At 33.3% G+C, this 16,104-nt stretch overlaps 1 protein-coding gene across 1 annotated transcript in view; it reads right to left on the bottom strand.

The window, feature by feature from the left end:
• Nucleotides 1–16,104, bottom strand: part of ALCAM (activated leukocyte cell adhesion molecule) — a 247,927-nt gene that overhangs the window by 76,127 nt on the left and 155,696 nt on the right. The gene's annotated exons all lie outside the window — the stretch shown is intronic.

Below are 16,104 nucleotides of genomic sequence, written 5' to 3'. Positions count from 1 at the left end.
AAATTAGTTACAATAATATGTCAAAGGAAATTCCTAAAGAGACTTTTGGCTGAGCAGTCACCAAAGTGGAAAAATCCATAAAAAAGTACTGATTCAAATTTAGTACTTAGAAATAATGGCAGAACATAAAATTTAGCCTATGATTAAGAAAACTTTTGCTTTATTAAGCTAAATTCTTATCTTATAGGTAAGAAACTAATGCAAATTGCTCAAAAATAGAAAATTGAATATTTTAGGTAAATATGCCTCAACATTAACCATAGATCAAACTTTTGGTCTACATTATTTAGTGTATATTATTTAGTTTAAAGTTATTTTCTCTAGATGGTGTAGGAAATAAAGTTATTTAAAATATTGAAGATCTTGGTACATGGTTGTAAAGAATAATAAATTTTCAATAGAAAGCATCTGATTAGTATTGAACTATAGTTTTCTCATGAACTAGTGCTAACATTTTTACCATGATTAATTTTGACTTTTATTGCACTTAAATTATTGAAAAATTTAGAAATTTATCCACAAATTTAAATCTTCCAACTTCTTTTATATAATATATCTAAATATTTATAGATCAAATGATTTTTTGTTGTTGCATCCTGTGTTCAAGTTTATAATCTCTAAGACATTGAAGGATATTATTTTAGTAGAAAGCCCCTAATGCTTTTTCTTTTCAGAAGCATATTAGATATTTTGCGTGAAATCACAAACTTGCAAGGCAAATAGAAAGCTGCCTTTTTGTGTGAGCTACTTCACAAAGCTTGAGACTGAATAAGCCCAGCAGACCAAACAAATATTAAATCTTATAGCAATAGGACTCTGAATTTCAAAACACATTTTTAAAATGAAACTTTGGTATTAACATGTACCAGTCCTTTTTCCATCCCTAATACCAGCAACATAGAGAGAAAGACAACTCCAAAGCTAAATTAGAACTTGTTCTTCAAATTTGTTAGACCATTCAATCTCTATACCAGTCATCCTGTGTTTTGGGACCAAGTATGGTAATGCAATTTACAGAAAGGAGCAGAAAAGAATTAATGTAATCTGTGACAGGTTTAGTATTTGGTTATGTCCTTCTTGGTAGTAATCAACAATTTAGAACTTGAAAGAATCTTAGAGATCATTTCATCCAAATATCTCATTTTACAGATTAGAAATCCAAAGTTCAAAATCAAGCAATTTGCCCAAGGTAGTATGGGAGATAAACAGCAAAACCAGTATGCAGATTTGGGTTCTCTGGACTCAAAATCCTACTCTTTTCCCACTCTTTCTACTTTGTGTTACTCAAAACCTTCACAAGTTCACCACAATGTTTAATATTCTAACAATACTATTTATATTATATGATAAATCTATGATTGGGGCAAAGATAAGCCCTGGAATTCAACACAGTAATCACAAAGGGCAGCATTCTTTCTTTGAATTTTATCACTTCATATAGAATACTGTCTAGCATAGCTTCATAGACTGGGTTTTGCTTTGTCCTAGAACCATTTTATCTGACTAACCTGTACCTACATCTCTGCCTTCCTTGCTGTCACTGGAGACAAATGATACTTGACTATTCTGATATTACATATGCTCCTTATATTGGAAAAGTCTTTCAAAGATAAAAGTTTTAACTTTCAAAAGACTGGCTGAGATCCAAGCCCTCACAGCTGGTAATTTTTTGCTGATGATTGGGACACATGACTGGTGAAATCCACTTAAGTAGTGTTTCCTCTTAACTTTCAATGTTAAGATTTTTCAAAGGTACATTAGTTAATAAGCTTATTCTCATAATAGATAGTTGTCATTTGCATATTCCACTATTTGATCCTTCAATAACAGTGTATGTGTGTTTGATAGTAGAAGATGAATCTTATATATCTATACTGTAAGATACCTATACTTGAAATCATCCAACAAAAACCTATCATAAAATTAAAAACCATGTACTTGAATTGTGTATCTGATGTTATATATCTATAACAAATACCTACAATGTTTTTAAAAAATGATCTAAACATGACTGATACCTAATAAATGTTGAATGAATAAAATCTCTTTTTCTGACAATTTTTCATTAGGATTAATGAAAGGCTATTTTCCTTTCAGAATCATAGCAGCATAGTACTGGAGAAGTAATATTGGATTTGGAGTCAGAGCACGTGGCTTCAAATTCTGTCTCATCTTTTTTAGTATCTGTGTGATAGACTAAGTCACTTAAATTGTATGTGCCCTTATTTTCTTATTTGTAAAATTAAGGGAGTGGGCTAGATGACCGACCTTTCATGTCCCTTCTACCTCTGTCTGTATCCCTACGATCTTTTCTATGCATCACTGATAGAGTAGATATTCAACTTAGGTAAATGGTCTTATACTTATTCATGCTCAACTTTTTTATAGTAAAACTGTTTTTCATAAACAAAAGCCATCTTTAAAATATTCATAACAGCATTATATATAATTACCAAAGAAGACTGAAGACTGTAAACAAAGTGTCAAACAATAAAGTAATGGTTAAGTGAATTGTACTACATTAATTTAATTGAAAATCATCTATTGGGGGTGGAGCCAAGATGGCAGCATGAAGGCAGAAATTCCCGGAACAATATTCCCCTCCAAACTCCAAAAGCCATCAAATTATGACTTTAGCTAAAATTTAGAAGGGCAGAACCCACAGAAAGACCGATTGATACCATTTTCCAGTCCAAGACAACTTAGAAGTTCCACAGGAAAGGTCTGTTCCACCTGAACTGTGTGTTGGAAAAAGCTGCAGCACAGCTGTAGCAAAGCCAGGCCAGGTGTCTGAATCTGTGGCAGAGGGGGTGCTTTCCTGACCTCTTGACCCCCGGGATCATTGGGAACAGTTAGACAGGGTGGTGAGAGAACTCTGCCTTACTAGAGTGAGTAGAGCTCCAGGCTCAGAGCAGCTCTATGGTGAGAAGCTGCAGTGGGAGTCGGCAGAGTCACTCAGCACATGCAGAGCTCTCAGACCATAGATGCTAAGGGGGTCAGTGGAGACTGCAGAGGTCTCTCTGCTCTCCCTGGGGCATCACTCAGCTTTTTGCCCACATTCAGATCCAGGTTGCATTCTGGGTCCCCACAACACCACCATAGCTGAGCAGGGACCCTCCTCACAGCTCCAGGAAGAGGAGAGGGCCTGAACATCGGCAAGAGAGTAGTGAGAGCCTCTCATAAGACCTGTGAAGAATTAAGATCCTTATGCATTGTCCCCCAAAATTCAAAGCCTTAGTAGTTCAGTATATCAGTCATAGGCTGAGGAAATGAGCAAACAACAGAAAAAGAATTGGATCATAGAAAATTACTTTGGTCCTATGGAGGATCAAAATACATACCCAGATGACAAAATTAAAGCTTCTGTATCCAAAATCTCCAAGAAAAATAAAAAATGGGCTCAGGTTATGACTGAGCTCAAAAAAAATCTTAGAAAAGCCATTAAGGGAATAGAGGAAAAACTGGGAGGAGAAATGAGAGCAATGCAGATAAATCATGAAAACAAGTCAGCAACTTGGTGAAAGAAATACAAAAAATACTGAAGAAAATATTAAAAACAAGTTTAGGTTAAATGGAAAAAGCAACACAAAAGGCAAACGTGGAGAAGAATGCCTTAAAAAGCAGATTTGCCCAGCTGGAAAAGGAGATATAAAAGCTATCTAAAGAAAATAATGTTTTCAAATGTAGAATGGAACTATAGGAAGCTGATGACTTTTTGAGAGCTCAGGAAGAAATAAAACTATACCAAAAAAAAAAAACCCAAATTAGAAGAAAATGTGAAATATCTCATTGGAAAAAACAACTGACCTTGAAAACAGATCCAGAAGAGATAATTTAAAAATTATTGTTCTACCTAAAAGTCATGACCAGGAAAAGAGCTAGACTTCATTTTTCAAGAAATTATACAGCAAAATTTTCCTGAGATCGTAGAAGCAGAGAGTAAAATAGAAATTGAGGGAATTCACTGATCACCTCCTGAAAAAGATCCCAATAGAAAAACTACCAGGAATATTATAGCCAAACTCCAAAACTCCCAAGTCAAAGAGAAAATACTAAAAGCTTCCAGAAACATGCAATTCAAATTCTGTGGCTCTATAGTCAGGATTTCACAGGATCTGGCAGTATCTACATTAAAGGCTTGTAGGGCTTGGAATATGATATTCCGAAAGGCAAAAGATCTTGGCTTACAACCAAGAATCAACTACCTAGCAAAACTGAACATCCTCTTTCAGGGGAAAAGATGGACTTTCAAAGAAACAGGGATCTTTCCAACTTTCCTATTGAAACAACCATAGTTGAACAGAAAGTTTGATCTCCAAGTACAGGATTTGGGGAGGGGAACTATAGAGGAAGTAAACAAGAAGGACTAATTATGAGGAACTTAATGATATTGAACTGCTTGTATTCCTGCATGAGAAGAAGATACTGTTAATCATATGAACTTTCTCATTTATAAGAGCAGTTAGAAGGGGCATATAAAGACAAGGCACATGATGGAGCTGAATATAATTGTATAATATAGTAAAAAGATGGAGTCAATGGGTGATAAAGGAAAGGACTGGGAGGAAGGGAAAGGGGAGGAAGAAGGGTCTAAGGTATTTCACATAAAAGTCAAGAGGAAACTTTTACAATGGAGTGGAACAGGGGAACACGAGGTGGGTTGAGTGAGCCTTCATTCTCATCAGAAATAGCTCAGAGAGGAAATAACATACACACTTAATAGGGTGAGGAAACCTATCTTACCCTAGATTAAAATAAGTGGAAAGGGATGGGATAAGGGGGGGACGGGAGGGAGTAGGGGATAGAAGAGAGGGTAGCTCATGGGAGAGGGTAGTCAGATAAAACACACTTCTGAACAGGGACAGGATGAAAGGAGAGAATGGAATAGATGAGAGTGGGGAGGAATAGAGTGGAGGAAAATACAGCCAGTGATAGCAATTGTGGGAAAAATATTAGGACATATTTTTTTCTCTCTCACTATTCTTGATGTTTCTCATCTTTTTTTGGGGGGAGGAAGGGGGCGTTTATGATTACTCTCACAACAAGATTATTGTTATAATATAAAATAAAATGATTATCATTGGTTCTCCAAAAAAAAGAAAGAAAAGAAAATCATCTATAAAATGAGCTGGAGAAGGAAAGGACAAAGTACTCCAGTTTCTGGAATGAAAAAGGGTCACAATGATTAGAATACAATTGAAACTACAGAATAACCAAACAGAAACAAAGCAAGAGTAACAGACACCCTCTTAGTGAATTAGAAAATAATGAAAGAAATCCAGTGTTGATATTGGTTACTCTCACTAAAGGAATATTAGAAAATGAAGATGCTTTACCTTATTTTGATTATTTCCTATCCTAATAAAAGACAAAGTACAATTTGTGTCTAAGAAAGAAAAGTTGTTTGGATTGTAAGATGCAGCTAGAGGTGCAAATAAAATGATTACTTGGAATAGTTCTATAATTTTTTTTCTGTCAGATTTTGGAACAGAAGGGAATATTAGAATGATAGAGACAACTCCTCAGTACCCAACTTAATTTGAAAGCTTAAATAGTATTTTATTTTAAAGTATTTTTATCTAATAGAAGAAAATGAACCTTGGTATCTATCTTCTTTTCACTTTCTAAACCCTTTTCAGAAGGACTTGTAACATACTATATTTTTTCTGGGTTTGGAAAAAATTGTCCTTAGTGCATGTATTTTTTAGCTTATGTTTTGGTACTACTGAAAACCTATTGGTTAAGTTGGTGCTGCATCAACTAAACAGATTTAACAAAGGGCATCCAAGTTCCATTTTGTGCCACAGGTCTATTGGGTCATATAAAATATGATTGTTGTAAGGGCTACTGAAAAGGAAGTAAGCCAGAAGTACTTTCCTGAAATTATTAAAGGTACTAAGCTACTTGGAGATTTATAGGTCTATTCAATTCCTTTCTTAAAAAGAGTCTTGAACTTTGGCAGATTCCTCAAAGTCACTTCTGGAAATTGTATATAACATAGAAAGTACCCAGCATTCCAGTGGAATAAGTTGTAGAAATATTCCTCACAACTGAATGCATAAAGGTCAGTTTTTGAATACCCTTAGGAAGATCTCAGTGATTGCTTATATACTTATTTTAGGTTTTTCCTTTTCCATATTATTTCTGTTTTTCTCCTCTTTCCCAATCCAAATCACTAAATGCAATCACAAAAGTTGTTCTCTGCAGGATTTTTTTAAGTTGATCTTATTAAAGCATTGAGGAATAAGGCGTGAATGATCAGTAGACTTTTCCCCCACTCTTTTATTTATTTTTTCCAATTACCTGTAGAGGTAATTTTTTTCATTCATCCTTTTGTAAGCTTTTGAGTTCAAAAGTTTACTTCCTTTCAAGAAGTAAATATATTTCAAAAGAAAAACTCTTAGAGAAAAAAAACCCCACAAAGAATTAGATTCTACAGGAAAGGTCTTGGAAAGGACTTTCTGCTATTCCAAGTCTAGGCTAGACAAAGAGATGCTGACCTTCTACTGCACATTTCTACATTCAATTTAACAAACATTTATTAGCTACTGTATGCAAGGTTTTGCTCTATGCCCTAGAAAACGAAGTCAAAAAAATGACAGTTCTTCCTCAAAGGGCTTATGTTGTAATAAAAGACATGTACACAAATATTATCCAAAGTAATCTGTAATAAGGGCAAAGGAAAGAGATAGGCAATGTGATATAAGAAAATTTAAAGAAAGTTTAGTAATTATGTAGAAATTAGAGGGAGAAGAAATCTAATAACAAACTTTCATTATGAAACTACATTATAATGGCTATAGTCTGATAAGTTACACAATATATTAATAAACAGATATCAACTTACATTTTATTATGAGTGAAAAAAGAAGAATTTCTTTAGTTCCTATTCATGTGAGACTTGAATTCCAATAAATACAAATACTGTGTTTCAGAACTTGTATTTTAAAACTACAGCAAAGTAAGTAAAAATATCATATGACCAAAAGAAAAAGGTATCTCAAGGAGAGGGGGAGAATTCCAAGAAAAAGCTGTAATTTGTCTGATTTATTTGTGATTTTACCTCTACAGTATGGAAAACAATAAATATTCTAATAGCATGGCTTATAAAATGTTAAAAAACTCAAAGAAAAAGAGATTCTGAGCTTTAAAGAACTTCTAAAATGTCAATTTACTAAGCAATCTATGCAATTTACTACTATCTATATAAACAAAAATGGTATTTTCTCTGTGTCTCAGTCTGTCTGTCTCTATCTCTCTCTCTGTGTGTCAGTCTCAATCCCGGTCTCCCCCATTCTGTCTCTCTCTGTCTCTGTTTTTCCCTTTCTCCTACCCTTAATGGTTGCCAAATCTACTCAGTCTCTTAAATACTTCCTTTTATTGTTTCATTCATTAGCAGGGCAGTAGGCTTCTATTCTTGATGAGTTCAATATGAATGAGGTGCTGAACCTGGACATTGCTTTAATTATCTCTATGCTCTAATCCAACTATTTGTACTATACACCTCACAGAGTTGCTGTAAGGAAAACATGCTGTGATCCTTAGAATGCTAACTATGAATTAATATTATAACTAAGTTTTTTGTCTCAGGAAACTAGTATGATAATACAGAAATCAATTTTGCAAATCTCAGAGTTGTAAGGGATAGAAGGCTATCTTTTCTAATCTGTGCATAAACAAAAATCTTCACTGCAATATTCTGGCCAAGTAATCCTCCTTTTTGCCACTGCTTGAAATCTTCTAATGAGGGGAATTTAGTATCTTCTTTTCCCATCATCCAAGACATAGGATTGAACTTGGAAGATGTTAAAACTATGTTTAGTGAAATCTCTAGTATTTGGGGAAACAGGTTCATTCTACTCTACTATGCAATTGCTATTTCCTCTATACCAATCATACAATTATCATTTCATAAACAGTTTGGAGACAATATTCTATTCAGACTGGGGGGGCTAAGAGGTACTATAATTTTTTTAACATGATTAAAGAAGGAATATATTCTAAACATTTTCAGTGTAAATAATTTCTACTAAGATGAGAATGAATTTGTCTAAAGTCTATGATTGTCTATGCTAGGTTGAGTGCCAATATGGTGGCCTCTTGGCAATGGGCTGCCAACAAACTGCCTCAGAAGGGGCAAATGAACTTAAGTCAGATACATAGTAGGTCAAAATCTCCATGCCAGTCAGCAGAAGATTTGGCTCATAATCACTGGGATAGGGAGATTGAATCTCAAAGAATGAAATAACAAACAACCACAAAAATTCAAATTAACTGAAAAAAAAGTTTTTTCTTGGATTGATGTTATTTTATTTTTTACTAATTTATTAACATGCCCAAATACTTATATTACATGTTAATAACAATGCTAATCATATTCAATGAAGTTCTAAATATTCATATACATACAAGGAGCATTTATTCTTATGATGGAAAGTAATATGAAAAAGAAAACTGAAGGATGAGGGGAAGAAAGCAATTTTCATGGTCAGGTCTTAATTGTGCATAGACATTATATACTATGTATATATGTAATATGTAGCTATACCTCACACATATATATTAGGTCAAATATGATGTGATTCTGTTTTCTGTTTGAATGTTTTCCTCAAAGAAAACTTTCATGAGAATATAAGAAAAAGTACTTCAAGAACTTAATTTCACACTAGAATAGTATAAGAACTGAAACTTTATTTAATTATAAATCATTCCTGATAGTAGCTATTTAATGTTTTTTTAAAAATTTATATACATAACTTTTCATGAAATTTAAGCTTACAGTATACTATCCTGGACTAATGATAAGTGGAATACTGTATAGAAGACTAAAAATCATATTTTGGGAATAAAACATTAAAAAAATTAGTATACAAAGTATACTAATTAGCAGACAGAAGAGAGTAGAAAGCTCAGCATGATGAGGAGGTGAGAGAATATACGATATCAATATTGATTAAGAAACTGGGGATATTTATCCTAGAGAACCAAGACTATGGAGTACAAAATGAAAGGAATATGAAAACTTTCCTTAGGTATTTCAAGGATAATTATATGGTAAAGGGATTGATTAGTCATGCATTTCTTTGTTCCAGAGTGGAGCAATGGATGCCAATGGCATAAAGGAAAAATTAGTGTTTTAGTAAAGTAAGTTTCTTAATAATTAGTATAATTCAAAAATGAAATAGGGTACTTTGAAGAGTAGGGGATTCAAGTCAATAAGCAAACAGCACTTACTATGTATTATTCATTGTGCTAAAATGGGAATAGAAATAGAAACAAAAAGGCAAGTCCTTCCCCTCAAGGAGCATTTATTCTTATGATGGAAAGTAATATGAAAAAGAAAACTGAAAGATGAGGGGAAGAAAGCAATTTTCATGGTCAGGTCTTAATTAAATATTCCACTTAACAGAGATCTTTCACCAGAGGATGCATCTCTGCTTACTATAAGATACTATCAAGAGGATTCCTGTTCAGGAATGGTTGGGGATAGATGTCCTTTGATGTTTCTTCCACTTCTAAGATTCTGTAATTCTATCCCATCCTAGTAATTGTCAATTGTATATAGTTATGCCTTTGGATGTTTTTCTTTTATGATTTGGTTATCATTAAGATGCTCTAAGATGCATATGTTTACATGAATAAAAGATATTAAAGGAGGTAAATGAATTAAATATAAGGGAAATTTTTTTTTATTTTAGCCCTAGAAAAATACAGTTCTATTTCTCTTGTTTCATATCTCTTTCTTTATGTGTATATATCTCAAATGAAACACAAATTCTAAGGAAAAGATCCATTTTCGCATATTACCTCCATCTTCTAAAGCAGGGATTCCTACCCCATTTGTGTCATGGAGCCCTTTGGCAATCTGGTAAAGCAAATAGATCCCTTTTCACAATAATATGTTTAAATGAATAAAATGAAATATATAAGAAATTCAATTCCATAGTGTCACTGTGAGAATATGTAAAGTGCTTTGTTCTACATAGATGCTTTGATTAGTTATCAAATATTAAAATGTGGTATAGTAACATATCTTACAGTGATCCTAATAACTATAGTAATTTCAAGTAGTGATGAGCATAAATGATATTTCAAGATATCCTAAGCAAATATAATGCGACATGAAAATATATGTGATTTCCATTGGTGGCAGTCATACATACTGCTAAATATTATGATGGTTTGTTGCATACATAATTGAAGGTAATGCTCAATAAAAGAGTTTAGTGAAAATAAATTTGCAAATTACAAAATACTATTCACACACATAAAATCAGATCTAAATAAATGGAAAACTGTCAATTGCTCATGGGTAAGCTGAACTAATATATAACTAATTCTTCTTAAATTATAGTACTTATTCAGTGCCATAACAATCAAATTTCTAAAAAATTATTTTATAGAGTTAGAAAAAATAACAAAATTCATCTGAAGGAACAAGTGGTCAAGAATATCAAGAGAATTAATGAAAAAATACAAAGGAAGGTGACCTATTCATACTAGATCAAAAATTATATTATAAAGCAGCAGTTAACAAAACTGTTTAGTACTATCTAAGGAACAGAGGTACAAAAGACACAGTAGTAAATGACTGTTTTATAAACCCCCAAGACTCCAGAATATGGACCAAGAACTCACTATTTGACAAAAGCTGCTGGAAAAACTGGAAAAAAAGTATGGTAGAAACTAGGTATAGGCCAATAACTCAGGCCCATATCAAGATAGAGTTGAAATTGGAACAGTGATATCATACACCAAATAGGAAAACAAGGAATAGTATGTCAGTCAGATCTATGGAAAAGGAAGAAAATTTATAACCAAATGAGAGATAGAGGAACATTACAAAATGCAAAGTGGATAATTTTGATTACCTTAAATTAAAAAAATTTTTACACAAATAAAAAAACCAAGATTAGAAGGAATACAGAGAGTGGGGGAACAGTTTTTAGTTAACAATGCTGATAAAGGACTCATTTCTAAAATATATGGAGAACTGAGTCAAATTTATAAGAATACAAGTTAATTCCATAATTGATAAATGGTAAAAGGATATAAACAGGCAGTTTTCAGACAAAGACATTAAAGTTATTTACAGTTATATAAAAATGTTCCAATCATTATTGATTAGAGAAATGCAAATTGACACAACAATAAGGTACCGCCTCACACCTATCAGATTGACCAATATGCCAAAAAAAGGAAAATGATCAATGTTGGAGGGGATAGGGGGAAACTGGAATACTAATGCATCATTGGTAGAGTTGTGAACTAATCTCCACAAAGGGCAATAAAATTGTGCATATCCTTTGATCCAGTAATACGACTACTAGGTTTGTATGTGCTGGGTATAGTGGATAGAGCACTGGCCTTGGGTTTAGGAGGACTAGAGGTTCGAATCCAGTTTCAGATATTTACTAGGTGTGTGAACTTGGGCAAGTCACTTAACTCTGATTGCCTCTCATCCAGAGTCATCTGAAGTTGTCCTGATTCCTGTCTGGCCACTGGACCCAGATGACTCTGGGGGAAGAAAGTGAGGCTGGTATTTTAGCCCAGCACCCTTAACTCAAATCCATTTCATGTACTTGTCATGGCATCAGCTCCCTGATGTCATGGTCTTCTTTGAGCATGAAGGACAGTCATTACTAGGTCTGTATCCCAAAGAGATCACAGAAAAGGGTTAAAAACCTACATATGCAAAAATATTTATAGCAGTTCTTTTCGTAGTGGCAAACAATTGGGAATTGAGGTGGTGCTCATCAATTGGGGAATGGCTGAAGAAATCATGGTGTATGAATTAGTATTATTGCTCTGCAAGAAATCATGAATGGGTGCGCTTCAGAAAAGGATGGAACATCTAACATGAGCTGATAAGGAGGGAAGTAAGCAGAACCAGGAGAATAATGTATACATTAATAGCAACATTGTGTGATGATCAAAAATGATGGATTAAGCTCTCCTCAGCAGTACAATTATCAAAGACAGTCCTAAAGAGCTTGTGATGGAAAATGCCAACCACATTCAGAGAAAGAACTATGGAATTTGAATGCAGACCAAAGTTTAAAAGTTTCAAGTTTTGTTTTATGCTTTATGTTTTTTTTACCCTTTCAGCATATTTGCTTCCCTTTTGTTCTGATTCATCTCTCACAACTTGACTAAACTGGAAATATGTTTAACACAGTTATACATGTATAATCTATATCAGATTACTTACTTTCAAGGGCAGGAAGAGGAGGGAAAGGAGGGAAGGGAAATATGGAACTCAAAATCTTATAAAAAGTGAGTGCTGAAAATTACTTTTGCATATAGTTGGAATACTAAATAAATAAATTTAAATTAAAAAAAGAAAAAAGAAAAAATTATAACTTTTCCCCATCTAAGTTTATAGACTTCAGGATAAGGAGTCCTTATCTACAGGTTAGAATTTGTGCTTAGTAAATTTCTCTTTTAGATTTTCAGTCCTTTGTTATTGGATTGAATTCTGGTCCAGGTCATTTATACTTGACATTATATCTAATGAACACTTGGTACAATGCAGGATCCAGCAGTGTATTTAATACCAATGAGGTTCTTTTTGTACAGTGTCAAGTAATTGGCAGGCTGAACACTCACAATAGGTCTATTCAAGGCAAAGGTACTTTCAGGTCTTCAACTTTGCTCAGGTAAGAGGCAGATTTAACCAGTATTAAGTTCTGAAACTATTCTGCAGGGAACTCCAGATCTATCTGCTTATAATTGAGAGCCAAATCTGTATAGTGAGGATTTGGAAGAAAAAGAAATAAAAGAACACTTGCTAATTAACAAAGGAGATCATGTTGATGGTTTAAGGTCTTAACTGACTTGGACACGTGATTCAAAATGCTCTAAAATTTCCCCAGAATTGCAAGATTTGTTACAAGAGTAATCCTTGTTTATGATCAAAAAAAGAGATGGAAGGATACAAAAAAGAGATAGAAGGATATGCTCAAGTCATAAACTAGTCTCATACTCTCATCAACAGTCATATTTGAAATCAATGTGAATCAAGTTCTGGTAATGATTTAAAACATCATGAAAATCTATGCTCTAAGTCAGTCAGTATTTTAGGTCGGGAGATGTAACTCCTTTTCTTAAATACTTAATGAGTTCCACTCTTGAATAAAGTTACAGCTATTTTAGCCTGACAAGGAAAACTCTTCATAACATCTTAGTGTATTTTTTTCATATTTGTTTCCCTTTCCTCTTTTTGAATTCCCCTTTACAGCTAAGCTAATTTATTTATACCTTTGTTCCTCCCCACCTCTATGATTCCATTCTAATAAACCCTACCTGGATTAATGGATATTTAGAAATAGAAGAGGTTTGAAATTATTTAGCTTAACATCCTCATTTAAAGTTAAATAACTTGTCCATCATTGCACAGCTAATTAGTGGCAGAGTCTGAATTGCCACTCTACCCATCTCTCCTATTGCAATACTACCACCTTCCTTGAAAACCTAGCTTAAGATCGATTTCCTACCAGTTCTTAGTTGAAAGATCTTTCCCTCTGAATTCCTATAGCACTCAACCATATATACCACACACAGAGTACTTACAGAATATTTTCTTGTATAATATGTATTTATATTCAAGTTTGATCTAAGATTGGAACTCAAATTCAATATTTTAAGATCCAGTACTCTTTCCTGCACATTACTTCTGAATTGTATTTGAAAAGAGAATGAGTATTTGGTCAAACAGGTAGTATTTGTCAGACAACATCTGAACTTAGGTCTTTTTGAATTAGACTCTCTTCCTATGTGCTATACTATTTCTTAGAAGCTTATCAGGGTATAAAATAACATCACAATTAGCAGTTCAGAAACCCACTTCAGCCACCAAATACTGGAACTTGATCTCCTTGACAAAGAGTGAAGCACTGGATTAGAATATAAATTTATTTGCAAAATCTGGTGGAGGAGAATATTGATATGTGATTAGCATTATCTTATTTTTTTGGAAGGGGAGAGATACATGTGCTGAAAGTTTTGTATGATACTCAACTAAAGCCAGACATCTCAAGAATTCATGTTGATTAAAACAAAAGCAGAAAAATAAAGAGACAAACATATGACACAGGCATGGCAATATTGCTCTAATGGGCTATTTTCCTCATTGATGACATTAGCACTACAACATCTGGAATATAAAACTGAAATCTCTAATATGAATAAATAGAAATTTGTCTAAACAAGGCAGAAACAGTAAGATAAAGTAGGACAGGCCAAATGCATAGAGAAAAAAAATCTGTACTGAAGGTGACATAATTTTGTAAACATAGAGAGGCTGATTTAAAGATATCTGAAAGAGGGGAAAAATTTACAGATAGTATCATTTTGAAAACAAATGTGATCCAGACAATAAACCCATATGATTACTTTTTCATCTCTAGAAAATCTTTATGGGAATGATATACACACATACCAAGCATATCCTTTCTGAAAATAGGAAAAGGGGAAAGATAAGTTGGCAATTGCAAATGGTTTTCTAATACAGAACACGTCTTCAAAATCAACAGCTTACTGAAAGGTATAGAGAATAAAAAATATTTCTACATTGACTGATATTTACTTTTTTAAAAAATCATTTAGTTTAGTAGAGGAAAATGCAATTTTAACACTTCCTCTCTAATTAATTGTTTATATATCTACTTTAAGATTATGCAAGTCTTTTTTGGCAATAAAACAGTATAAATAATTTTTTCCTGATTTTTTCTTATGATCATCATTTTCAGATGAATAAGAAGTTCTATTTACAAAAAAAGTTAATTATCAAATTGGATAATAGCTCATTCAGAATTTAAGTGGAATAATGATTTCCTATAAATAGTGAGGTTCTCTAGGGACTTCATTTGAAAGATGACATTGTAATGACTGCATCAAACCCCACAATTCTATACAGCCTCCTTCCTGAGATCCACACATTTTTAAGTGGAAAAGGCAACCAAATGAAGAATGTCTGCTATCCAAATTATGGCAAGTCATTTGATGGACTGTCCATTAAGTTAGTTCATCAGTATATATGTCATGATACATATGTACTGATGGATGGACAATGACCTTAACTCAATTGAATAGCAGGAAGAAAATGGACTGGATTGCATTAAGGAAAAATTGTACAGTGCTTTCAATTATCCCTAGATACTGTATCCCTATCAACTTCTTGACACACACACACACACACACACACACACACACACACACACACACAAAAGTAATCTTTTTAACTGTAATAGATTTCTGGTGATGCTATGTAGTTTCTAATCATGGAGCATCACAATTTTCAAAGAATCAAAATGGGAAAGGGTATCCAAAACACAATGAGGAAATATATAATGATTTCATTTGGTTGGAGGATATTAGCAGCAATGACCTATTTACAAGAAGTGAAAAAGTATGTAAGGAAACATATGAAGAGAGAGGCTAGTCATGTAGCCAGAATCATGAATAACACAAAGCTTAAATGGTTCTCATAAAATCTTAAAAGTCCTTGATAAATTTTTGGATAGATTCTTGAAGAAGGAGATTTAAGATGATGAAATGAATATCGATTACAATTTGTACTATTGAAGAGAATGTTCATATCAAGAAGAAGATGGAAACTTTAAGATAATGAAGTATATACCTTTCATTCCACTTATAAGTCAACTTGGTTACTCAGTAGATAGAATTTGGCACCTGGAGTCAAGGAGACTTATTTTCCTGAGTTCAAATCTGGCTCAAACACTTATTAGCTGTGTGAGCCAGGGCTAGGTATTTAACCCTTTTTGTGTCCATTTCCTCATCTGTAAAACGACTTGGAGACAGAAATTGCAAGACAATCGCTTTGCCAAGAAAACCCCAAATGAGGTCACAAAGAATCAAACATACTGAACAGCAAATTTCATTTAATTGTAAGTCACCTTTAGTCTTATGTCATGGGCTTCTAGAGGGCATATTTCTATTGAACTTTCTTCTTCCAAACACTTAACTAAATTTAGAGATGATGATAGATCTACTTTTAATTTCCCACATGGTTTTGGAAAAGTCATTATTCAACTTCTATTTTTATCCATTAAATGGGGTTAACATTTTGCTTACTGACATGCT

The sequence above is a fragment of the Macrotis lagotis genome, chromosome 1, assembly GCF_037893015.1.
Source record: "Macrotis lagotis isolate mMagLag1 chromosome 1, bilby.v1.9.chrom.fasta, whole genome shotgun sequence".
Taxonomy (NCBI): Eukaryota; Metazoa; Chordata; class Mammalia; order Peramelemorphia; family Peramelidae; genus Macrotis; species Macrotis lagotis.
The sequence above is the reverse complement of the archived record's forward strand: the minus strand, read 5'-3'. Positions and strand labels throughout refer to the sequence as shown.